The sequence below is a fragment of the Uranotaenia lowii genome, chromosome 3, assembly GCF_029784155.1.
Source record: "Uranotaenia lowii strain MFRU-FL chromosome 3, ASM2978415v1, whole genome shotgun sequence".
NCBI lineage: Eukaryota > Metazoa > Arthropoda > Insecta > Diptera > Culicidae > Uranotaenia > Uranotaenia lowii.
The window spans coordinates 135,500,281-135,526,034 of NC_073693.1; the positions used below are offsets into that span (position 1 = coordinate 135,500,281).

Sequence of the window (25,754 nt, forward strand, 5' to 3'; positions counted from 1 at the left end):
GTCGTTTAACATTTTAAGTATTTGTATGGGAAATGTTTTCTAAAATTTTAAGAGAGGTACTTACAAAGATTTATGCTCTAGAAAAATTAGCAATTGGAAACAATACAACTATGAGATTACCTTAAAGGGCGAACACGAAATTATTGCGACACCGAAAATGATATGCAAATTTATTTATGCTGTTTTGAATCAATCCAAAATTTTAGGGTTCTTTTATACATACATATATCAACTTCAAAAATCAAAAGAAAAGTTAATCGATGGAGTCTTGAGTGTAAAATTTAACGCATTTTAGCTTGATGCTCCCATCAAAGTTTTTACTTTGTCAGTCGGTAGCAGTTCCTCAGTTTTTTTTTTCTTCATTTTCTTAACATGTCCTTCTCGTCTTTGACTGTCTTCTTGCTCTTCCGAAGTTCCCGCTTCATTATGGGTCGATTCACGATGACGTATGTTCCCTTTTGTGGTGACAGTTCGCACGTCCTGTTTACAAAATTTCACGAACGAGAAATGGGGTGCGGCGAAATTTTTCATGTAGCTGCACGGTCAAGAAATTAAACTTAAAACTCAGTTTGAGGATAGCAAAAAACCAAGTCCCATTTTGTGAACTAAATTTAGCGCATTTTTTGGTTTCTTAACGGTTATCTCTCCGGGAAAGAACAGAAAGTTGAAAATTCTTAAGAATTTCGAAAAGGAGGTTTGTTTATCAAAATGTTACAACATGTTTTTAAAGCACTTTTTTTCAACACAATTCTTCTGGACCAATCCGCTTTGCATTGAATATTCTCGGACATCGCTTATCTACTTGAAACGAAAAATCCCATCAAATGTTCAACCGTGGAAGCTTCTGTAGAATTCGAATGTGCAGAATCGATTGTCCAGAAGTTTCTTGTGTTATTTTGACCGGAAACTGTAAACAAATGCACTTGTACGACAACACTGTTCAAAGACAGAAGAATATAATTTAAAAAATTTTCCAGTAAGCATACTGAAATATGCTGAACTATTCTAAATTTTTATGATATGATATTTTTGAGGAATAACAATAACGTCGGATAGTTTAAATTTTAAGTTTAAATTCATTTATTCTAATATTTCTGTTTTCAGTTGGATTTACGAACAAAATGATTGATTTTTCATTTTTTGATTCTAGAAACATCTAATTTCTCAACAAATAGTTTCCCTTTTAAATTTTTTTTATCCCATAACTGAGCTGTGAACTATAGCTAAAACCGTGTGAATGAAGATTAAATGAGGACTCAAATGTTTGCTTTGCTTCCTCAGCGTGTATAATTGGAAAATAAGGAATCAAAACAGATATCACGAAATGTCAAAAACAATGTATTGCTCCACCGGGCGCAGCTCCGGACAGTTTGGCCATGAACTGTCCGGCTTTGGAACAAAATTGACAGAATTGGCTCATACCACTCCAGGACACTTTTAGAATAGTGGAATGATACCAAATCGGGCCAAAATAGTGGAGCTTCGGCGTGCTGCTGCAAGAACGGTAAAAAGCGCTTCTCGATGCACTCAGATTTGTAGATCTCGCCATTTTCTGTACCCTTTGCCACGAAAGGCTCACTCCTCAGTCCGCAAGAGCAGATGGCTTGCCAAACAAGTTATTTGGAGGCGAACTTCGACATTTTTATCTTGAATTTGCCGTCCACATCGAATTTGCTCTTGCCGATGAAAAACTCCAACCCCGGAATTTGCTTAAAATTGGCTTTTATATACGTTTTGTCGTCCATCACACAGCAGCCATATTTTGTCAGCATCTTCTCGTAGAGCTTCCGTGTCCGAGTGTTAGCCGTCGATTGTTTCCGCTCATCGTGGTTTGGGAAGTTCTGTACCTTGTATGTACATATGTAATCCAGCTCTCTTCTTTGCACTTTGGACGTAGCTCTGCGATATGCCATTCTTTTCAGCCAAATCATGGCTTGAGACGTTGGGATTTGCTTTAATCATCTGCATCACCTTTCCCTCCGTTTTTATTTGTTCTCCGTTCCTGGTTTTCCTCCAGCTCCTTTGCCGTGGTCCAATGTTAACCGCTCCTGAAGCCGCTTCAACACTCTGGGATAGTGAATATTCAACATTTTCTCAACTGCCGGTGCGACAGGAAATTCCAGGTGTTTGGAAAGAATTTGTTCTTTCGACTCGCATTGGTTAACTTCCCCTATCGTTGAATCGAAAAACACGACTTCGAGTTTGACAGCATGTAAACAATATACATTAATGAGAAAGTGTGCAAAATTTGGTTGATTTTTACCCAATGGTAAAAAAGTTATGCCCTGTTGAATGTGTCGCAATAATTTTGTGTTCGCTCTATGTTGTCTGGAATCCCATACAGTCGTACACAGCAGAAAATTTCTTAATGAATACGGAATTTCTGATTTATTTTTTCACAAGTGTAATTCCACTCCTTTTTTGTAGTTTAAGTCTATTTTCAGAAAGCCGATAGAAATAAATTGTTTCGTTCTAATATTTTATTCCGTGATGTAAAAATCAAGTGGCCAGTGAAATTTATATAACAAACAGTGTAAAATGATGTTTGATTGAAATTGAACGAAACTGATCGTCTATTCTAATAGTGGTATGTTTTTAACCCTTCGTTTCATAAAGTTACAAATATGCAACAATTAATTAAAACTGTTCTAAACTTCACATTTAGCTAAAAAGCAAATTTTTTTTTGGAAGGAAATAATATTTATAATTTCAAGATCACGTTCAATTAAAAAAAAATATTTTTAGTGTTTATAGGAACCAAAAAAACCCACTTGAATCTGAAAAATATGGAATGTGGAAAAAGCCTAATTTTTCAAATTTTTGGCCTAGTGTAATTCATATTGAGAATTTTTTTTCGACTCAAAAAAAATATTTTCGTATTCCCACTAAAGTAATTTACATAATAAACAAAATTTGAGATTTTTTTTTTGTTTTTTCTCTGATATAATGGGTTTTCAATAACTGTTGCAAATATGCAACACCATGCAACGGTAGTACCCTAGCTAGTTATATGGGTTCCATAGTGTGTTTTCGAAACTTGCATCGTTAAACAGTGTATTTGTTTCCCGATGACAATGTTTTCGTTATAAATGATTTATTATCATGTTCAGGCCGTATTAAGAGGGGGGGGATGAGAAAAATTGCCCCCCCCCCCCTGAATAAAGAGGGCCCCCGAGGTGAAAAAAAAATAAAAGTTTTGCTCTAAACCGTTATCAAAACTAGAAAAATATTATAAAAAGTTCAAAATTTATCAAACTTTAAACTAGGACGGGTCCGAATAATTAACTTATTTAGGATTTGTAATTCAGCGTATGTAAAACACATTATTTTGATTTTTTTTCCGCGGCCCATTGGTATAATAAATACATATTTTGAATAAAAAAAAAAGTCGGATGCCTTCATAACTTGCAAAATAAGCATACACCAATTTTCAAAAGTTCTATATTATTCAACGTGATTCAAACTCAAGTACGGGGCTTTATCCAGAGAGTTCAAAAATCTTAAAACAAACAACGAATACGCTTTTTTATTTTTCCACTTGAAAATTCAGTACTATCTGCCAACATTCGATAACCGAGGTTTGAAGTATTGTTTTGCTTTTTTTTTCTTAGAGATGAATGAATGATTTGATTGAAAATTACAATGCTCATTATTTTTTACTAAAGTATGAGCCGTTTCTTATTATCAATCGACGAAAAATGCTCTTTATTTATACTATTTAACCTTTTCCTGGAAGCTCTGGAAGTTGATTTTAAATTGAAACTTTTTGTTCTCGAATTTAGTTTTATTTTTATTTCTTTTTTATTCTCAAACTGATTTCAAGTTTGAATTCTAATTTTAGAATCATGTTCCAAATTCTAATGCTCATTCCGAAGAAATCTTTATTGTTCTTTTAATTTTGCCAACAAATGATATTTAATTGTTTAATGTAATTTGTAATTGGATCATTCCTTCAAAACTAAATTGAGAATTTGCTCTTCAATATCAAGTTTGTTTATTAAAACTGGCATATAGTTATGGTATGATTTAAGATTAAGAATCTTTATCAGAACCAATTTAAATACGTTTTCGGAATTGATTTGAGTTGATTTGTTCAAGGTTATGTTCAGAAAAGTTGTATAAGTAAGAAAAGCTTTCCATTTTGCCGCCGGTCGTGGCCTAGAGGATAGCGTTCCAGCCATCTAAGCCAGAGTCCATGAGATCGAATCCCGATCACGGCACATATAGTGCTCTTTCCGTGATCTGGTGGTAAGATGCTAGCCATAAAATCCTTGAAAGATGTACGCCTTAGAGTTAAGTAAATTAGATCTCTTCAAAGAAACATGAAGTTTCACTGAGATCCTATATGTGTGTGTTCGTTTTTTTAGCACCTTCAAGCAAACGTAAGGAATAATTTCCTCAGTAGGTGGTATATTATCGCATAACTACTCCTAGCTAATTTCTCGAGAGTCTTTGTTGTCTAGTGGATAAGCTGGTGCGAGTCTGGTTCCGATGTGCCAGGCTGGGTTCGATTCCCGGTATCGGCGAGACAACTTTTGGGTTCGAATCCCATAAGAAGCCGACAGGTAAGATGTGTTTCCTCTTATAACTGTTGAACTTAACTTATGAATGTTGAACCAGCTGCCAGCTGAACAGGTATATGCACGGATGCCGGAATACCTCTAAGTAACCTGATTGACTAGTTCTTCCAAAATATACCTACATACGAAGCCATGGGGTCGGTCCAAGAATGCATGTGAGCACATACTTAGGCAGAAACTGCGGTGAATCCGTGCACCCATGGTGGAAAACCAACATACATAACTACTCCCAGATAAATTCTTAACTTTCCGGTGTCCAGAAATCTAGATTTGCGAAGTTACTGTGCGAAAACTATGATTAGTGCAAAAGAAATTAGGAATAAGCATTTATTTCCAGTTGTCGAGTGTGAAGAAAAAAAGGTGTAACCGTTTCATGTTGTTGCAAATATGCAACAATTAATATTTTTGCTAAATAACCGAAATATGTGAAAATAATATTTTTTCCTTATTTTTCCCTTCATGTATTCATCATTGCGCACTATTGAGAATTTTTTCGAGAAAAAATAAAAAATCATGAAATGAAGGGTTAAATTGATAAAAAAATTAATGATGTTATTGAAATCAAAGAGTTGTTTATCGATTACAGCAACAGCAGATTTTGCAGTGGCAGGGATCTGGATTATGATTGCCTGGAAAGAAATTTGAATAGTATGAGGCATTTGTTAGCAAAAACTCATCCTGGCTCGACAGTGACATGAGGATCCGGACCATGATGATTAATTGCCCTTTTTTTCCTCGAAAGGGAGTACTAGGGTTTTCAGAAGAAGAAAATCATTTCGATTAGAACGATGAAGCAATTGATAAAACAAATCAACAAAATTTTCATTTTTTCGAGTTGCAAAGAACTTAAGAACTGATTTAGTTTAATAGAGGCGCAGATCCTAAATATGCAATTTTTTTTCTAACAACTCTTGCTATCGCAGTTTTAGCACTTTTTTTGCCAAAACTGTAGAACATTACAAAGATTTTGTGATCAAAGGTTTTATTTAACTCAATGTTCAACTATCCCGAAGACCGCAAGTGATTTTGAATTTTGAGAAAAAAGTTAAAGAGTTATAGATAGTTTCTAATTGTTTGTTTTACCAAATTCTGCAAAATACGGGAATTTTGACGACATTTTCAGAGAAATTTTAACCCAAATTGAATCTTAGATATTTCTTAATCCATAAGTCCAAGAGTTTTGCTGTCTTCAACGAAGTTCTTAAATAAATTTTTTTTAATATCAAATACTCATAGACTTTATTCAGCAGTGTCATAAAGGGTGATGCGGTCAAGGGAAATGTGTGGAACCGCGTGTAAATCGGTGAAAACCAAATTAAATTTCTTTTTCAAGGTTAATTAGTATACAATTCAGGAAAAATATTCAGTTAGGCTTCCACTTTTCAAATCCGAATTGCCGGGCCTTGCACTTAACCTCTGCCATCAGATTTTGTACAGCCACCTTGTCCACCTTCTTCGCCGCAGAAAGCCAGTTTACCTTAAACTGCTGCTCGTCCTTAGCAGTTTTTTGGTCTTCTTTAGGTTCCGCTTGACAATAGCCCAGTATTTCTCAAACGGGCGGAGCTCTGGCGTGTTGGGAGGGTTCTTGTCCTTGGGAGCCCCCTGCACGTTGTTGGCGGCGTACCACTCCATGGCCTTTTTACCGTAATGGCAAGTTGCCAAATCCGGCCAAAACAGTACGGAACAGCCGTGTTTCTTCAGGAAAGGCAGCAGACGTTTATTCAAACACTCTTTCACGTAAATTTCTTGGTTGACAGCCCGGAAGCTATGAAAATGCTGCTTTTCAAGCCACAGGTACTGATGGCTTGCCAAACCAGATATTTCTTCTCGAACTTTGACAGTTTCATGTGCTTGAAAATATCTGCTATTTTTTTTTTTTTTTTTTTTAAATATGTCTTTATTTGTATCAAATCATCATTACACTTATATTACATTATTGCATTAAACTAGGTGTTCAGCTCAATAATGAACTGTTCATAGCCCTATAAGTAACTAGATTATAAAAATTTATTTATAAGATTTAAATTTGCTGAGCGCAATCAAGTTTTTAATGTAGGAGAACATCCTGTAATAGCAAAAATATTTTATACTTAAAACTAAACACTATCTTAAATTAAACTAAACATAAAGAGAACGAATCTCTGCGATGGAAGACTGCATCGATTTGCCTCTGAAGTTGGAGATGATTTTGTTGGCCATCTCTTCGATCGATTCAATACCCGCAATCCGATGAAGATCTTCGGTGCTGTGCCAAGGTGGAAGCCGCAAAATCATTTTCAGAACTTTGTTCTGAATCCTCTGGATGGCCTTCTTCCTCGTCGCGCAGCAGCTAGACCAAATCGGAACTGCATACATGATCGCTGGTCGGAAAACTTGTTTGTAGATGAGCATCTTATTTCGCAGACACAACCGGGATTTCCTGTTGATGAGAGAATAAAGAGATTTAGTGTATTTATTACATTTAGATTGAATATCTTCAATGTGATTTTTAAAAGTAAGATTCCGATCAAGTGTGAGTCCCAAGTACTTCACGTGATCAGACCATTCTAATGAAACCCCATTAAAAGTTATGGAATGATTTTCATTAGGTTTTAAAAAATTTGCTCTTGGCTTATGGGGAAATAAAATAAGTTGAGTTTTGGAAGCGTTAGGAGAAATTTTCCACATTTTCAAGTAATTCAAAAAGGAATTTAAATTTTGTTGCAATCTACTGCGTACCACCCGTAAATTTCGACCTTTGGCTGAAAGCAAAGTGTCATCAGCAATTAATCTCCTACCTTTTCCTTCTGGTATATCAGGAAGATCAGAAGTAAAAATATTATATAAAATTGGCCCAAGTATACTACCCTGAGGGACACCAGCTCTAATGGGTGTCCTTTCAGAGCATGAATTTTGATAGCTTACTTGTAAGGTTCGGCTAGTCAAATAATTTTGAATAATTTTGGTGAGATATACAGGAAAATCAAATCGAGCTAATTTAGCTACTAAACCTTTGTGCCAAACACTGTCAAAAGCTTTTTCAATATCAAGAAGAGCAACACCAGTTGAATAACCTTCAGATTTGCTAGCGTTAATCATATTAGTTACACTCAAAAGTTGATGTGTAGTAGAATGTCCATGACGAAAACCAAATTGTTCATCAGGGAATATAGAATTCTGATTAATGTGAATCATCATTCTATTCAAAATAACTCTCTCAAATAGTTTACTTAAAGAAGGAAGCAAACTAATTGGTCGATAACTTGAAGGCTCTGAAGCACTTTTTTCAGGTTTCAAAATTGGAGTTACTTTGGCATTTTTCCATTTATTGGGAAAATAAGCCAATTGAAAACATTTGTTGAAGATTTTAACTAAAAAATTTAAAGTGCTTTCAGGCAACTTTTTAATAAGAATATAGAAAATCCCATCTTCCCCTGGAGCTTTCATATTTTTAAATTTTTTGAAAATCAATTTAAGTTCATCAATATTTGTCTCACAAGAACTTTCAAACACATTTTGCTTGGAAAGAATATCATCAAATTCTAGGGAAATTTGAGCATCAATTGGACTTACAACGTTTAAATTAAAATCATGAGCAGACTCAAATTGTTGGGCTAATTTTTGAGCCTTTTCTGAATTAGTTAAAAGAAGTTTATCCCCATCTTTCAAAGTAGGAATTGGCTTCTGGGGCTTTTTCAAAATTTTAGTTAATTTCCAAAATGGCTTTGAGTAGGGTTTTATATCCTCTACTGCTTTAGCAAAATTTTCATTACGAATGAAATTTAAACGACGTTTGATCTCTTTTTGAAGGTCGCAATAAATTAATTTCAAATAAGGATCCCTAGTACGTTGATATTGGCGTCGACGAATGTTTTTCAGTCGTATCAAAAACTGAAGATCATCATCAATTAAAGGTTGATTAAATTTATGTTTAACTTTAGGTATTGAAGCGGCTTTAGCATTGACTATTGAAGTTGTCAAATTTTCTACAGCCAAATCAATATCTTCTATTGAATTCAGTGGAACGTTGACATCTAAAATACGTTCAATAAAATTCATATATCGCTCCCAGTTAGCCTTTTGAAAATTAAAAGTTGATTTTAAAGGGTTTTCAATGGGACTTTGGGATAAAGAAAATGTTACTGGAAGGTGGTCTGAATCGAGGTCCGCATGAGTAACTAATTGACTACAATGCTCGCCTAAATCCGTTAGAACCAAATCAATTGTGGAGGGATTTCTAATTGAAGAAAAACAAGTATGCCCATTAGGATATTCAACAGTATAATAACCTGCAGAGCAGTCATTAAACAAAATATTCCCATTTGAATTTGATGAAATATTATTCCAAGATCGGTGTTTTGCATTAAAGTCACCAATAATAAAAAATTTAGATTTATTTCTGGTGAGTTTTTGTAAATCTCCCTTCAAAAAATTTTTCTGTTCACCGCTACATTGGAAAGGCAAATATGCGGCAACAATTATAATTTTCCCCATAGAAGTTTCTAATTCAATTCCAATTGTTTCTAAGACTTTTGTATTGAAAGAAGGAAGAAGTCTAAATTTGAGACGACTATTGATGACAATAGCTACACCCCCACCTTGTCGATCAAGTCGATCATTTCGCAAAATTTTAAAGAAAGCATTGCTTTTCAAGTTATTGTCTGGCTTTAAAAAAGTTTCAGTGATGGCAGCAATATGTATGTTTTGAGTTTTCAAAAATAAAAAGAATTCATCTTGGTTAGCCAGCAAAGATCTAGCATTCCAATTCATAATATTTAAACATCTATTTGGATCCATGAGGGAATCGTAAAGTCATAATAATTTTGTTAGCATAATTAAAAGAAGTTTGGAAAGCTTCAAACATTGAATTTGCTTTCAACATAAGTTGCATCATTTCCATTAAATTTTGATGCAAAAATTTTAATTTTTCCTCAGTAATCTCACCCAAATCAACAAAATTGTTAGGATCAGAAAATGAAGGAGAAGAACAAGTATTTGAATTTCGGGGATTTTCCCAAGCCTTCGCATGAACGTTGAGACTTGGTTTTTTCCCATTTTTATTAGTTAAACCTGAAGAGGGAAACCCATTTTCAACCACCTCTGAGAACGATAAACAACGAGTCTGGGGCGCAGATTCAGCACAGGTAACATTAAAATCACTTCGGGTATTACCCAGCCGTGATTCCAATGTCGACCGAGGCTGACCGCGAACAGGCAGGTTGTTTGCCGGCCCGACGTGTGAAGACGAAAAAGAGGAAGGAGGAGAAGAAACTTTTCTGGAAACTTTGGGATTTTTCCTAGAAGCAATAATTTTTGCCCTGATGGGACAATCTAGCGAATTCGAGGAGTGATTACCTGCGCAATTCGCACACTTAAAAAATTCTGTTTTTGGCTTATCACCACCAAAAAGGCATTTAGATTTTTCATGATCGAATGAGCCGCAAAACATGCATCTGGCATTCATTCTACAATTTTTAGTGCCATGACAAAAAGCTTGACAGCGACGACATTGCGTAATGTTTTGTAAAAAATTGGTAGAAGATTTACGAAAAGGTTCGAATTTGACTCGACAATGAAACATAAGACGAGCCTTTTCAAGAATTTGCAAATTATTAACCTGATCCTTTTTAAAATGGATCAAATAAAGTTCAGGAGCAAAACCAACACTACTGGTATTATTCGTGTTGGTTCTTTTCCTCATTTGAATTACTTGAATTGGAGAAAAACCTAACAAAGAATTTAATTCAGCTGTGATCTCATCCGGTGTCTGATCGCCAGTGAGACCACGAAGTACAACTTTAAATGGACGATCACTTCTAGCGTCGTACGTAAAAAATTGGTGTTTTTTATTATTCAAATAATTTAAAACCTTTTGAAAATCATTGAAAGATTCCGCCAATATACGAGCAGTTCCCCTTCGACCGATCTGAAAAGAAATCTTCACATCCTTGACGGAAGTGACGATTTCTTTTCGAAAGGCATTGAAGTCAGGAATCGTGACCGTTATTGGTGGAATCTTTTCGTTTTTAAGAGTATAAGAAGAAGATGGTTTCTTAGTACTCTTATCAGAATTAAATATGAATATTTCCTCATCACCGATGTTATGAAGGACATCGAATGAATTGGAAATTTCAACTTTTTTGGCAGATGGCCCTGGATTAGGTTCAGCAATCCGTTTTCTTCCGGCCCTTGAGCCGGCCGAAGACTTCCCCATGCTGGAAAGAAAAGAGAAAATATGAATTAAAGAAAATGAAAATAATTTTAGCACTGAAAAGTGCTGATTGAAATACAGGTAAGGAAAAAATAAATAATGTAAAATGTTCCTGCAGGTACACAGCAACGATACGATGCTCCGGCGTACGTGTTGACGGCTCAACGGTACAGATGGAAGTGTGAAAATATCTGCTACCTTTCCCCTTCCTTTTGCCGTATAAAACTCCTGTTCCGGCAGCTGCTTGTAGTCGGCTTTGACGTAGGTTTCGTCATCCATTACCACGCAGTCAAACTTCGTCAGCATCGTCGTGTACAACCTCCGGGATCGCGCTTTGGCCGTCGTATTTTGTTTATCATTGCGATTTGGAGTCACTACCTTCTTGTAAGTCGATAGTCCGGATCGTTTTTTGGCTCGATGCACGGTTGTAGACGATACACTCAGCTTTTTTGCGGCATCTCGGATAGAGAGGTTAGGGTTTCGCTTGAAACTATCGGCAACTCTCTTTGTCGTCTCAGCGGCTTCCGGTTTTCGATGTCCCCCCGATCCACACTTCCTGGCTGTCGACAAACGTTCCCCAAACACTTTAATTAAATTTGTAACGGTTGATTTGGCAACTTTTAGCGGTTTTGCCAGCTTTGCGTGCGAGTAGCTCGGATTTTCACGATGCGCGAGCAAAATTTTGATACGCTGCTCTTCTTCCTTGGACCAAGGAAGAAGATACACTAGGTTCTCCGACTTTCACAGTAAGTAGGCGAGGAGTGAGCGGGGCTCTCAATGAGTTTGTTTATTTTTGGCACAGCTTTTCTGTGGTTTGTTGGTAAACAAACTTCATGAGTTCCGCATAGTTGCATAGCCTACACAGCCAAAATGGCTGAATCGGGAATTCGATATTCGGTAACACCTCCCTAATATATACACACCTTGCCTTGGATGGCATTTTGACAACTGAAGAGTGAATTCCAAATCAAAATAGGAGCAATATTCTACACACACACACCTACAATATGAGGGGTGTTCAGGTTTCTTTAAATGCAAAATTGAAAGAAATACGTCAAGTTGATATTGACTAAATTTTGACCGCATCACCCTTTAAAAAGTAGTAGTTTTATCTTTTTGAATTTTTAAAAATAGTCGAATTTAATATTTTTAAATAAAGCGATGTATCTCTACTTGAAAGTCTACTTAGAAAAAATCTGAACTGACTGGATGGAGGATGGAGGTCAATAAATAGATTCAAAATCAGTTTTTCTTTTTCATGTAGGTTTGTTGGTTCATCAGTTATCAATGATCGATTTTACTCAAAATTGGTCTATTCAAAATTTCCACACGCCATACCACTAAAACAACAGCTGATAGACAAAATCATACAAATGATTCGAATTCAGGACTCTAAAACCTTTTCAAAACAGTTATTGAAACATAAGCACCAAAAATGCTGTTCCCTAGTGTAATCTGTTGATTTGTATGTCCTTTTTGTCAGAGAACCGTTTTTCTGTTCTCAACCTGTACATTGCTTACCTGTGGAGTGTGAACTATGATGCATAAATGTGGATTTCTGACACGAATGCCGTATGTAACAATTTAATCCTTCAAAAAATGTTTATATCAATCGTCAGAATGTTACGACTCACACGCAATCTAATTTGAATAATTTGTCAAATATGTCAGTCCTGACCGAAAAAAAAAACCATTCATTACCAAACGATGTTTAATCAACCACTCGGTGGAAGCATTTATTCATGCAAAAATCCTGCAAATTACTTTATCAAAATCGTCCGCCGAAAAAGAGAGTTGATTCCGGCAAATTTGCAATCATTTTAAGGTACGCAGTCATATAATTTGCTGCCCCTTCGCGCATTCGGCAACTCGATGACGAAACTGGAACAAAGAGACACCCGAAACAACCGGGAAAAAGGGTCCCTCTGTAATTTGAATTTAATGCAAATGAAACCAGACAATGAGGCGGTTCTCATTAGTAGGGGCAAGTGCAGTCTGGGGTCCGATCGGGTCTCGACTTCGAATCGATGCGCATGGGAATGTCCTGCGAAATCCCGCAGCTCTCGAATGATTGCGTCCGCGCGCCATTGAAGGTTTTTTTTGTTGTCTTTAGCTCCATGTCCTGTCTTGCGTCGCGTTTTTGCGCTATCTCAACATGCGTGACGATATCATATCGAGAGAAGGCAGCCAGCCTATAATTGATATGCATGAAAAATTGCAATTGCGGTTGTCCGGTGGAATCGAAAATCGAAACCGTTCCCTGTCGAGCGACTGACTGCGCTTATCCGGCTGGAGCAATGTATCTGTCGGATTTTGACATGGGCGCCAGCGAAAGGAATTCAAATTGAGGTTTGCAGTTCATGGAGCTGAGAAAAGATTGCATTTGAAAGTTTCGAGTAAACAAATTCAAGCAAGATCGCACGTGGCCAGTGCCGGATACATGGGTCTATTAAGGTATTTAAAAAAACTTTGAAAAAAAAATAGGGACAAAATTGTGAATGTCAACAAAACTAAAGCAAAAACAAAATGTATAAAAAGAGTTATCTTCAAATTGACAAATTTGACAAAATTGACAAAATTGACAAAATTGACAAAATTGACAAAATTGACAAAATTGACAAAATTGACAAAATTGACAAAATTGACAAAATTGACAAAATTGACAAAATTGACAAAATTGACAAAATTGACAAAATTGCCAAAATTGACAAAATTGACAAAATTGACAAAATTGACAAAATTGACAAAATTGATAAAATTGACAAAATTGACAAAATTGACAAAATTGACAAAATTGACAAAATTGACAAAATTGACAAAATTGACAAAATTGACAAAATTGACAAAATTGACAAAATTGACAAAATTGACAAAATTGACAAAATTGACAAAATTGACAAAATTGACAAATTGACAAAATTGACAAAATTGACAAAATTGACAAAATTGACAAAATTGACAAAATTGACAAAATTGACAAAATTGACAAAATTGACAAAATTGACAAAATTGACAAAATTGACAAAATTGACAAAATTGACAAAATTGACAAAATTGACAAAATTGACAAAATTGACAAAATTGACAAAATTGACAAAATTGACAAAATTGACAAAATTGACAAAATTGACAAAATTGACAAAATTGACAAAATTGACAAAATTGACAAAATTGACAAAATTGACAAAATTGACAAAATTGACAAAATTGACAAAATTGACAAAATTGACAAAATTGACAAAATTGACAAAATTGACAAAATTGACAAAATTGACAAAATTGACAAAATTGACAAAATTGACAAAATTGACAAAATTGACAAAATTGACAAAATTGACAAAATTGACAAAATTGACAAAATTGACAAAATTGACAAAATTGACAAAATTGACAAAATTGACAAAATTGACAAAATTGACAAAATTGACAAAATTGACAAAATTGACAAAATTGACAAAATTGACAAAATTGACAAAATTGACAAAATTGACAAAATTGACAAAATTGACAAAATTGACAAAATTGACAAAATTGACAAAATTGACAGAATTGACAAAATTGACAAAATTGACAAAATTGACAAAATTGACAAAATTGACAAAATTGACAAAATTGACAAAATTGACAAAATTGACAAAATTGACAAAATTGACAAAATTGACAAAATTGACAAAATTGACAAAATTGACAAAATTGACAAAATTGACAAAATTGACAAAATTGACAAAATTGACAAAATTGACAAAATTGACAAAATTGACAAAATTGACAAAATTGACAAAATTGACAAAATTGACAAAATTGACAAAATTGACAAAATTGACAAAATTGACAAAATTGACAAAATTGACAAAATTGACAAAATTGACAAAATTGACAAAATTGACAAAATTGACAAAATTGACAAAATTGACAAAATTGACAAAATTGACAAAATTGACAAAATTGTCAAAATTGACAAAATTGACAAAATTGACCAAATTGACAAAATTGACAAAATTGACAAAATTGACAAAATTAACAAAATTGACCAAATTGACAAAATTGACAAAATTGACAAAATTGACAAAATTCACAAAATTGACAAATTGACAAAATTCACAAAATTGACAAAATTGACAAAATTGACAAAATTGACAAAATTTAAAAAATTGACAAAATTGACAAAATTTACAAATTAACCAAATTTACAAAATTGTCACAAAATTGACTCACTGACACACATGGCTTACTGATTGGGAAATCGACAAAAACTCGAAGTCAAAGTTAAAAAGTGATAACAATTAGTTTCAAGATTTTCAGAGTACAAATATAGTTGGCTTAACTGATACTTGTTTAAACTTCTGATTTTAACTTAAAAATTCAAGGAACTTTGGTCAAGGAATAAATTAAAAACTCAAAATCACTTTCAGCGGCAAGTGCAAACAAGGTCTGATTTTTTCGAAATGGAGAAAGTTTAAAAAATATTCCCAAAAATGTTCTATGAGCTTCAATAAACAATTTAAAGAAAAAAAAGAAATAGATTTTGTGGAAGAGGACTAAATCCATTTTAAAAATAGTTTATCCAGTAAACAGTATCAACAGTCCCCCAGTTACACGAATTCGTTAAAAGTAATTTAAAAGCAGTGTTTAATGAAACCCCTTATTAGATTATGTCATTTGAATGGATAGACGTTACTGATGCAGTCATTTTAATTCGAACACCGTAACCAAACAGGTTTGCAACCGTTAAAATGAGTCTCAAAAAAGTAGGAAATTTCTTCAAAACAATATTTATTGTTGAAGTTTTTAAATATGTAGAAATTACAGCAAATTTTCAAAAATTACTTCTTCCAGAAAAAAAATGACAAAATTTGATCTATGCAATTTTTTTTTACTTTTTTTTGGTTTCTTACACATTAGTTAAAAATCTCATATATTTCAATACTGAAATTTTGCCTCCAGCAGCAGCTTCTGTGTTCGCTTTTGATACAAATCCTATGCATGGGCGAACAAACTGCGTGAATTCGGAACTCTTCACTAATTGTCCATATTCAACAGGATTGCGAAATCCAGATTTCTCCGTGTTTGAGCGACTTTTCGCACAAGCAGGTTTTTGTAAAAACGTAAAAATTTGCTGATGTTCCAATGCATTTTTAAATGATGTAAAAACTTTTCTTTTAGATTTACTTGGGTGGAAACTGAATATTTATATTTCGTACTTTTGCCCCATTTGCGGTTCGTACTTTTGCTCCTTAAAGATTTTTTATGATTCACAGCTTATTGTGCAAAGCAGATACACATCAATGAAATTCTGTCTTCGACATTCCATATTGGTTGAAAACAATTGAATAGACACATTTGCACTTTTATTGAAAACAATAATTTCGATGGCTAAAAAAACATGCTCTGAGAAGCGGTTGAAAGTCTTAATGAAGCCAATTATTGCAGTGTTGGCACCGTAATTGCTATGCTACAGCTAAGACTCTTCTGGCAGAAGATGTCCTTAAAGTGCTCCGTAATGCGGAAAAGAAGACCCAGGCTTCTGGAGGCCTTGTCAACGATATAGTTGGTATGAGTTTTAAAATCCAGTCGCACTTCAAGAATCACTCCAAAATCTTTCACGTGTTTAGCTCGAGAGATTGCATTGTTTCCAAGGGAATAAACGGCTGAGAAAGGACCTCGTTTGCGGGAAAATGATATTACTGCGCATTTACTACGGTAGGCGATTGGCATCACACCAGGAGGCAAAGAGGTTAAACTGGTTCTGCAGGAAGTTCACATCCCATTGATAAAGTAAAACCATTTCAAGTCGTCGGCATACGCTAATTTTGGTCCATGGAGAAGTTGCAGCACGTCATTGAAATAGATCAGGAATACTATTGGCCCTAGATGACTTCCCTGAGGTACACCTTATGATGCTGAGAACTACCTGGAAAACAGTTACCCGTACGAACTGTCAACCAGCCAAGAAGAGATCCACAAAATCCTAAACGTTCGAGGTTTCCGATGGCAAAATCATGGTTCACCTTGTTGAATGCAGCAGACAGATCGGTATAGATGGCATCAGTTTGAGATTTTTATGCAAAACTTTCAAGCACAAACGAGGTAAAGGTCAGTAAGTTAGTTATAGTTTAAAGTTAAGGCATGAATCCATGCTGGTCATTGGAATAGTTATGCTTGCAGAACAGGAAAATGGGATCTAAAACCACCAATTCGAAAAGTTTGGCTATTGCACACAAAGCCGCGGTAAGCATTGATATCTTTCCTATCTCTTTTTTTATAAACCTAGAACATGTAAGCTTTCTTCCATAGTGAAGAGAAGGTGGCCTGGTCAAGCGAAGTTTGGAAGATAAGCCTGACAGGAGTCCTATCCAGGCCCGTAGGGGAGGGATTTTGAGCTTAGTGGCTGCTTTAGAGATGGTTTTATCCTGGACTGTAATTCCGTTTAAAGAAAAGCCCAGTGGTGAAACACTCCTAATAGCACAATCCAGTTGTTCGTCGGTTATTGATGATGTATCAAAGATGCTCGAGAATTCATTGGCAAAGAGATCGCAGACTCCGAAGTCAGAATTCGCCATGATGCCGTCCAGGAGCATGTAGGATGGTGTTCCAGGTTCGTTCCGCTGATTATTGACGTGATTCCAGAAGGATTTTGGTCTAGTCTTGAGGTTTCGCTGAATCCGAAGAAGATGGTTTTGATAGCAACGTTGACTGGCTTTTTTCTTATAGGCGGAGTAGAGTTTGCGATTGCGTTTCTTCCTTGGTATGCAGAGATTTGTGCTTGTTGTAATTTCGAAGGGCACGCCTTTTTGTCGCTTTCAGTTGTCGTAAAGCTGCTGTAGCCCATGGAGTACGAAGATTAGCATTGGCGGTACGTTTCGGAGCATGGTGGTCGATTACGTAGTTGCGGAGGTGCGAAAAAGTTTCAGCTGCAGAATTAGGGTTTGCTAGTTCGAGCTAAGATTTCCAGTCTATGACGGCCAGTACCAAGGTTGCCGAAAAAAACTTTTTGTTTTTGCTAAAAAAAAACAGACTTTTTGTGATTTTACCCAGAAATTCTGTGAAGGTTTCCTGTGATAATAGCAATAATTTCTTTGAAAAGTTTTGAATAAATGAGTCTTTTTCACGTTTCACTTAAGAAAAATCAATTTACATTACCAATCTTAGCATGATTTTCCAAAACAAAGTTAGAAAGCCAAAATTTATGTCGACTTTAAATGTTTTGTTTTGGAAATACTTACAAAATAAAAAAAAAATCAGTGAAATCTGTGATTACTTCCAAAATTCTGTGTTCTGTGGCACAGGTTCTGTGATGAAAATTTGCTCAAAATTTGGTGAAATTATAGATTTTTCTGTGATTTCGGCAACCTTGGACGCGAGAAATGACATCGAAATCGACGTTCTTGTAGGCCAAGTAGAAGAGCGTGAATTTATCAGCGGGGGTAGGGGAGATAAGGGCATAACGAGCACCCAGGGCATAATAAGCATTCCTTTTTTCTACAAAAGTACGTGTTTTCTTATAAAAATTTTCATGAGGATTTGTTTCGTACTACCTGTAGTATTATTTTTCACCAAAAAAAGAGATATCCTTATCATCTTTACAGAAATATTAAATAATAACCAGCTAGGTTCTCAAGTGACGAAAATATTATAATTTTTTAGCTCCACCAAATAAGCTTTTATGACCTTTAAATCATCTTGATCTGAAATATACTTACTGCAACATGATTTAAACATTGTTTCTCAATTTTCACCATCATAAAAATTTTATTTTCACTTTAATAAATTTTAAAACGCGATTTTACTTAAATTTGTTGACCTGGGGCGAACAGAGCACTTTTAATAAGGGCAAGATGAGCGTTTTCTGCCATATAATCTACCAGCAAATTCAACTCGATGAAGTCTACTGAATTATAGAGCTACAGCTTGACTTGTTTTATCTGTCGATTTGGCCTAATGGTAAGGTGTCGGAGAGTTAATCAGTAGACTCGAGTTCGATTCCTGTTCGAGGGATTTTTTTTAAATACCATTCATGATTGATTTTTTTTTATAATTACATTATACGGCTAGTAGCATCATCCGTCAAACAAAACACCAGAAACATAATGTTTGAGCATGTGTATTAACATCTTTGAATTTTACAAACAGACCTAGATTATTTTGTTACTGCTTTATTTGATGAATCTACGCCTCACCGTTTAGTGCAAAATGCATCGATCATGGATGATAAATGAAAAAAAAATCACAATGACCAGGAATCGAACTCGAGTCTACTGATTAACTCTCCGACACCTTACCAACAGGCCAAGCAAGTCATGCTTTAGCTCTATTATCCAGTTGAATTCACCGAGTTGAATTCGCTACTAGATTCCCCGGCAGAAAACGCTCATCTTGCCCCGAAAAATGGGGCTTATACTGCCCCAGGGGGGAGGGGGGGGGGGGGGGGGGGTCCGCATTACGCCCCTACAGTGACTTGTTTTCAGCTTTCGGCAAAAAATTTTAAAATGCATTTTTGAACGTGTCTATCTACTTTTTCAAGTTTCATCCAATTAGACAATAGACTTTTTGAGTGTCTGAACACGAAACAATGATGTAGTTCACATATTATAGCTGTTCTCTATGGTTAAATAAGCGTTTTCCTTAAGGTGGCCATTATGCCCTTATCTCCCCTACACAATCTAGAGATATCAAATGTAACCAGTAAAGCCGGGTTATGTGGGACTACATTAACTAGCGGTGCAGGTGGGGATTTTTTTTATATATTTTTATTTTTTTTTATTATCTGACGGGTTTGCGCCGGGGGTCTTCAGATTTTCCCCAAAATTGAAAATTTGGTTCATTTTTGCGACTTAAAAACACATGTATTTTTTCAAATTTCTAACATTTTCATATTTTGAGTTAGCTTCAGTTAGATTTTTTTGTAAATAAAAAATAACCATTTTTCGAAGCTACATAACTCTGTTGTTTCTCAACGGAAAATAAAAATAAGCACATCAAAATGCATTGAAATTTTATCAGCTTTCCAAATAAAATAGTTGAAAAAAATTAAATAATGACCTTCAACATAATAAGTTGTAAATAAACTTTAAATGGCGTCTTAAAGTACCGTCTGCACCACCGAATATTTTGCAAAAAATACCATTGTATAGCTCGATTCATGATGCAACTTTCATCTGAAGACACCAAAGTGAGCCATTTACACCTTGAAGAGTTATGAAAGAAATAATGATAATAAATCTCTTTTTTTGCATCGAAAACAAACAATAATGGTCGAACAACTGCACTCACATATGGAGATAGCAAGCACTTTTAACAACATGGAAACAAAAGAGCATTTTGATATGCTATTTTATACACAGCAAAAAAAGTAGTGTGATATTACATCAAATACCTGCACATAACTTGAGTCGCAAAATGTACCTAATTTCTCATTGATGTACCCGGCAGTTTGGAGACAAAGAATATGTTTCGAACCACTGATCCATATGGGCCAAATTTCCTAAAAAATGAAAAATAATGAAATTATTTTTCAAGCTGTGGGTTTGCTTATATTTTTGATTAATTTTGGTAGTACTTACAAGCCAAACAAATACAGCTGAGGTCCGTAATCCGTTTCTTAATTTTTGAAATGAAATCAAATTTGAACGTCAACAAAGGAAAACATTGACTACTTGATGCGATATCACATAGAAGGTTGTGATATTACACTTCACGACGTATTCGAGTTGTATACATCATTTAGATGTATTATTGCAACAGAAATCCGTAATCCCCAGAAATTACATCGTCCATCGTTACATTTTTTTTTGCTGTGTAATTTCCGTTGAGAAACAACAGAGTTATGTAGCTTCGAAAAATGGTTATTTTTTATTTACAAAAAAATCTAGCCGAAGCTAACTCAAAAAATAAAAATGTTAGAAATCTGAAAAAATACATGTGTTTTCAAGTCGCAAAAATGAACCAAATTTTCAATTTTGAGTAAAATCTGAAGACCCCCGGCGCAAATTGTCAGATAATAAAAAAAAATCTCCAGGTGCTTATTCGATAGTTGGGAAACGGAACCCGTCATTGACGAAGCAAAAACCAATCATTCGGCCATTCTCGTTTACAATACTGTTGATCTGACGAGAAGTTGTACTCAAAGAGTCTAAAATAATGTTCGAAGGAGTCGAAAAAGTAGAGTTCCGAACAATATATTCAATTTTCCCATACACAAATAAAAGTTAAAATTTACTCATTTAAACGTTACTTTGAAATTCTGCAAAAAATCGTCGATGAGTTTTGGACCGACAAGGCCGATAAATCAAGTAACAAAAAGTAAAAACTTCAGTTTCTCTATTACATTACTATACAAAGGTACGATACAAATGAGTAAAATCAAGTTTTCCACCTTGAAAAGCTTTAATCCTGCTTCACTGTGCGGCATGAAACAAATCCAAATAATTACCGTAACGGGAGGAGTTCCTGTGCTGCTTGGCCCCGGATCATACGCTTCTACACAGACTTGAGGCGTATCGCAGGTCAATTCAATTGATTGCGTTCGGTTGAGCCTGGATCCTTGCAAACAACGACGACGACGATGCGCTTCATGTTTTCTCAACAGGCAGTTGTCCTGTCCTGTGTGACGATATCTTTCGAAATTCGCAATTTGTCGGCCCCAGTGTTTATCTTTCCCAAACTTTGTAGCAGCAATCATTGGTAAAAAATTTCATTTCCTGATTCATTTGTTGCCTGCCATCAACCATCGCAGGATTAGTTCTGTTGTTTGCTTTGTGGGTTCGGTTTTTGGGGTTTATTTTTTATCCTTGCTTCACTGAAGGTGGTTTTGATTTTGTCTGCTCGAGATGATTCGATTTTATTTGCGCTCAGTTATCCACCAAAAAAGGATCGTAAAAGAAAAAAAAGGCTAAGCCAAAAATGGTAAGACGATGCACATCTTGAGTCAACATACAATTTCCACTCTAACGAACAAATAATGGTTTTGTGGCGCGGGGAGCCAAAAGATGGCACACATAGTTATGCAATTTTGGAACACAATTGAATTGCATTTAGGTACTTCTACTTTGGCATGTTGGACCTGTTCTGGTATGGTATTTATGTACGTACATTCATCGATTTTGTTTTGTTCAAGCTGTTTCCATTCAGCTGTCTGCTTCATCACATGTTTACAAAACTGTAAACATCTGTTGTTGTGCAGCCATAATTCCATGTTTTCAGATATAGGATGGCCAATTTTTACCTGTTGAAAGAAAAAATAAAAATTTATATTAAAAAAAATGGGAAAATACACCCATTGAAAATTGAAATTGAAAAATCTAAGTTTTATCGTTTCATTAGTTGAGGAATGAAACACTGTTCAAACTTGATCAAATCCACCAATTCAGTTAAATCTATCATGAAAATAACAATTGAAACAATAATGAAATTTCTTTAAAAATCTTTATTCGTTGTTGAATTGCTTTTGTAAAGGAAAAAAAAATAAAGTTAAAAAGTAATGGTTTGCGGAAACCAAGTGTTTTCAAATAGGGTTTTTTTTTCTTTTTCTTAGATTTTTTTAACTTCTGAACAAGATAAGTAGGTAATAAAAAATTGTTGCACCAGAAGTTTTATAAAAAAAATGAGCGTTTCACAATAGTATAACACTCATGAGCAGAAAAAACCTTCAATTCTGAATAACTTAGAAAGGCATGGTCTTTTGAATAACTGAATAAATCTATATATGTGTCCATCACTAATCACTAATCACTAATCGTACTTCCACAGCCAGGACTTATGTCTGAGTCCCAAAGAATAATAAGAGTACGTTATTACTCTTCTTTTCTATGTTTATGCTTTCGATTATTTTAACATAAACATATTAAAATAATCAAAAACAAAAAATGGTTGGGCCTACCATGGAGCAGAGAACGTAGAGACATCTGGAACACAGGAACAGGAAGAAACGTAGACCACCACGTGTACCATACGTTTCAAATGAGCAGTATCGTTGGAAGCATGCTAAGAATAATGCTCCTTGATGAAGAAACCATGCGCAACGTGAAGCAATTTCGTCAATCACTAGGACCTTTCTTCAGCGGCTGGAAATGATTTATTTTGGTCACAGAAATCACAAAACTTACGAGTAGAAGCATTTGGAAGAATATGATGTGATAAATGACACATTTTGCAATTTTGAGATTTAGTTTTGTTCATTATACTGTTTTGGATTCCAGTGAACAATCAATTATGGTCATCGACCAAGGATAAAGCGCCTTTACTCGCTCTTGAAAAAAAAAAGAAAGGAACATTAGTAGAACACAGAATCTTTCGAGGTCTTTGAGAACTCGAAAGGTAAAATCGCTCCATCAGCAAATGTATACACACTTAGAGACTGTACAATTTTACCAATTGAACTTGAAAGCTGTGAATAAATCTATATATGTGTCTATTTCATTAATTAAAAATACTATTTTTTTTTAAATTGTGTTTTGAGAAGTAAAGAATAAGGATTCTAATGCAACTCAAATTTTGAAATTTGGTCCACCCTATCCCGAGATGATCGGCTTTGAATATTGAGTGCGATTTTTTTGAAAATGTTCTAACTTTAGGTTAAGTTTGCTTATGCTTATGCTTATGATACATACACAGCCAGATCTTGTCAGCACCCCGGTGAGTAGTAAAAGTACATTTACTACTCATCTTAACTTGGCCGGGCCCACTGTGCAATATTGGACGCAGAGACAACTGGAACACAGGGAGGAAGAAACGTGGACAACAGTACCATACGTTTCCATCGCTATAACTAAGATTCTAACGTTGGGAGCACATATGCTAAACTTCATGTGCTCCTTGATGTTGGTCCGAGGTATTCGTCCTTCTTGGGATGGAAATGATGTTTTTCTGCACAGAAATCCAAAACCCTATGTATGAGTAATAAACTGACAATTGTTTTAATTTTTTTTAACAAGAACCATTATGTAAAAATTTTTGATTTCAGTTTATTATTGACGTTAGTTATTGTTTTTTTTATTATTGACGTTAGTTATTGTATAAATTAAAATTTGAGGGTTCCGGATTTAAATGCACTATCATTCCTGGTCTTTGACCTTGGATATAGCGCCTTTGCTCGCTCTTGAAAAGAAACATTAGAAGAACAAAAAAAAAATTAGTGTCAACACCGCCCCTCCCCCCTCCCTCACACCCTACCATAATTTATGGCACCGTAAATACGAAAAGCATGTAACAACAAAATGTGTTTTAAGATTGTGTCACAGAAGAAAAAATGTGCCCTCACCTTCCCACTGTGCTAGACACCATCTATGTCAATTGTTCAGAATGAGAAAAATAACCCCAGCCCAGGCCTTTCAATGGTAAAGGTCAAACTAAAATCTCTACAGAATTAAGATTCTAACTTTAGGTTAAGTTTAAGGTACAAAACTAAAACGTTATTTCTGGGCAAAATACCTCTGAAATAGCTATTGCAAATTATCTTTCAAATAAGATCAGAAGATTTGCAATATGTCCTAAGAAGGCTGAGATATGAACGATCCAAATTTGCATGTTTTTAAGCGGGCCATAAGTTAGGGATCATCCTCTTAAACCATGTAAATTTTGTTTGGCCATACTCAGTCATCTTTTCACTGTTGCCATGGACTGAATGAATTGGAGGAATATTGTTCATCAGGTTATGTCGAGAGACGGAACACCAAATAAATAAAATAAATAAATAAACTTATCACTGATGAACTGATATAACTCCCTGAGCCAATAATTGAAAAAATTATCTTTCAAAGCCCAGGGTGACATCTATCTTATCATTCCCGAACCATAAGCTCCTGTGTGAGCATGTTTTAGTCAACTAGTGCCATCAACTAGCAGCCATCAGGTATAATCACACGCTATTGGGATGATGGTTGATGGAAAGGGAGTCCAGTGTTAAATTAGTTAATCAGTCACCAAGCAATTGGCTATTTTTCGGTCTTTGGATTCAATAAAACAACTTAGCTATTTATATGCCCGACGTTTCGACCATTTTTTGGTGGACTTTCTCAAGGGAATTATCTGTCCTTTGTTCTTGTCAATTTCGTTTTTGTCCAACGAACAATGGACAAATAATTCCCTTGAGAAAAGCAACCAAAAATGGTCGAAATTACTACATAACAACAATCATTGTCGAAACAATACATTTTTTGTTAATAATTTTTAATGCGAATTGCAATTCCTACCAAATAAGTAAACGATCTTAAAAATGATTACTTAAAGTCGGTATAAATCGGATGGATGTGATAATAAGTCCGCCATGTTTGAAAATTTGTTTTCCCGTGCGGGATTAAAGTGAGAAAAAACCTTGTTGTTCTCTCTGCGATAAGCAGTGCAACCAGATTGCTTGGTTCATTTGGAAAAAATGTAAAATGAGAGAATAGGTGTTGAATATTATTCAATTTGTATAATTCTTATCGTTTAAGCCAAAAAGCTTTGGTAGATAAATGCTTTTTTTTAGTTTTATGCGATGATTCTACAACATGAGACGATTAACAAAGTTTGTTGAAAAATATGCCTTCAAAAATATTTGCAGGATAAGGGGGGAGGGGTTCTTCCATACAATTTAATGCATTTTTCGATAACTAATCCTGCAAATGAATCCAAATTTCACTTAGGAAGGTATAAAGGATATCCACGATGAAATTGTTACACTAAGAAATTGCTCTAGCTTTTTAACCGTTGAAATTACTGTGCGATTATTAAGCAGCACTTTCTTAAACGACCTAAGTCGAGGAACTGAAGAAAGTATGGGTTTACATCCAAAAAACGGTTTATTCAGAGGTTGTGCAGAATCTTATGGCCGGGGTTTAGGCCAAGGTGCGGACATTTGCGTATGGACTGTAAATAAAATACGAGTAAAATGGTAAAATGAAGTTTAATAGTTATTTTTCAATCCCTGAAAATTAGATGGCAATCGAATGAAAACTAGAAATTTGTGTATCAATTTTGTGTGTGGCAGTTTCATCGAGGACACCCATTAA

General features: G+C 34.9%; 1 protein-coding gene across 4 annotated transcripts in view; it reads right to left on the bottom strand.

The window, feature by feature from the left end:
• The window catches only part of LOC129754312 (uncharacterized), a 203,533-nt gene that overhangs the window by 146,364 nt on the left and 31,415 nt on the right, over positions 1 to 25,754 (bottom strand). Inside the window, exon 2 of one of the 4 annotated variants that reach the window (XM_055750285.1) lies at positions 21,859 to 21,991. The exons of 2 other annotated variants lie outside the window; for them this stretch is intronic. The gene's annotated coding sequence lies outside the window, so the exon portion shown is untranslated. Of the gene's footprint in view, positions 1 to 21,199; positions 21,838 to 21,858; positions 21,992 to 25,754 lie in introns of those variants that run through there. One more of the 4 variants, XM_055750286.1, reaches the window with a different exon arrangement.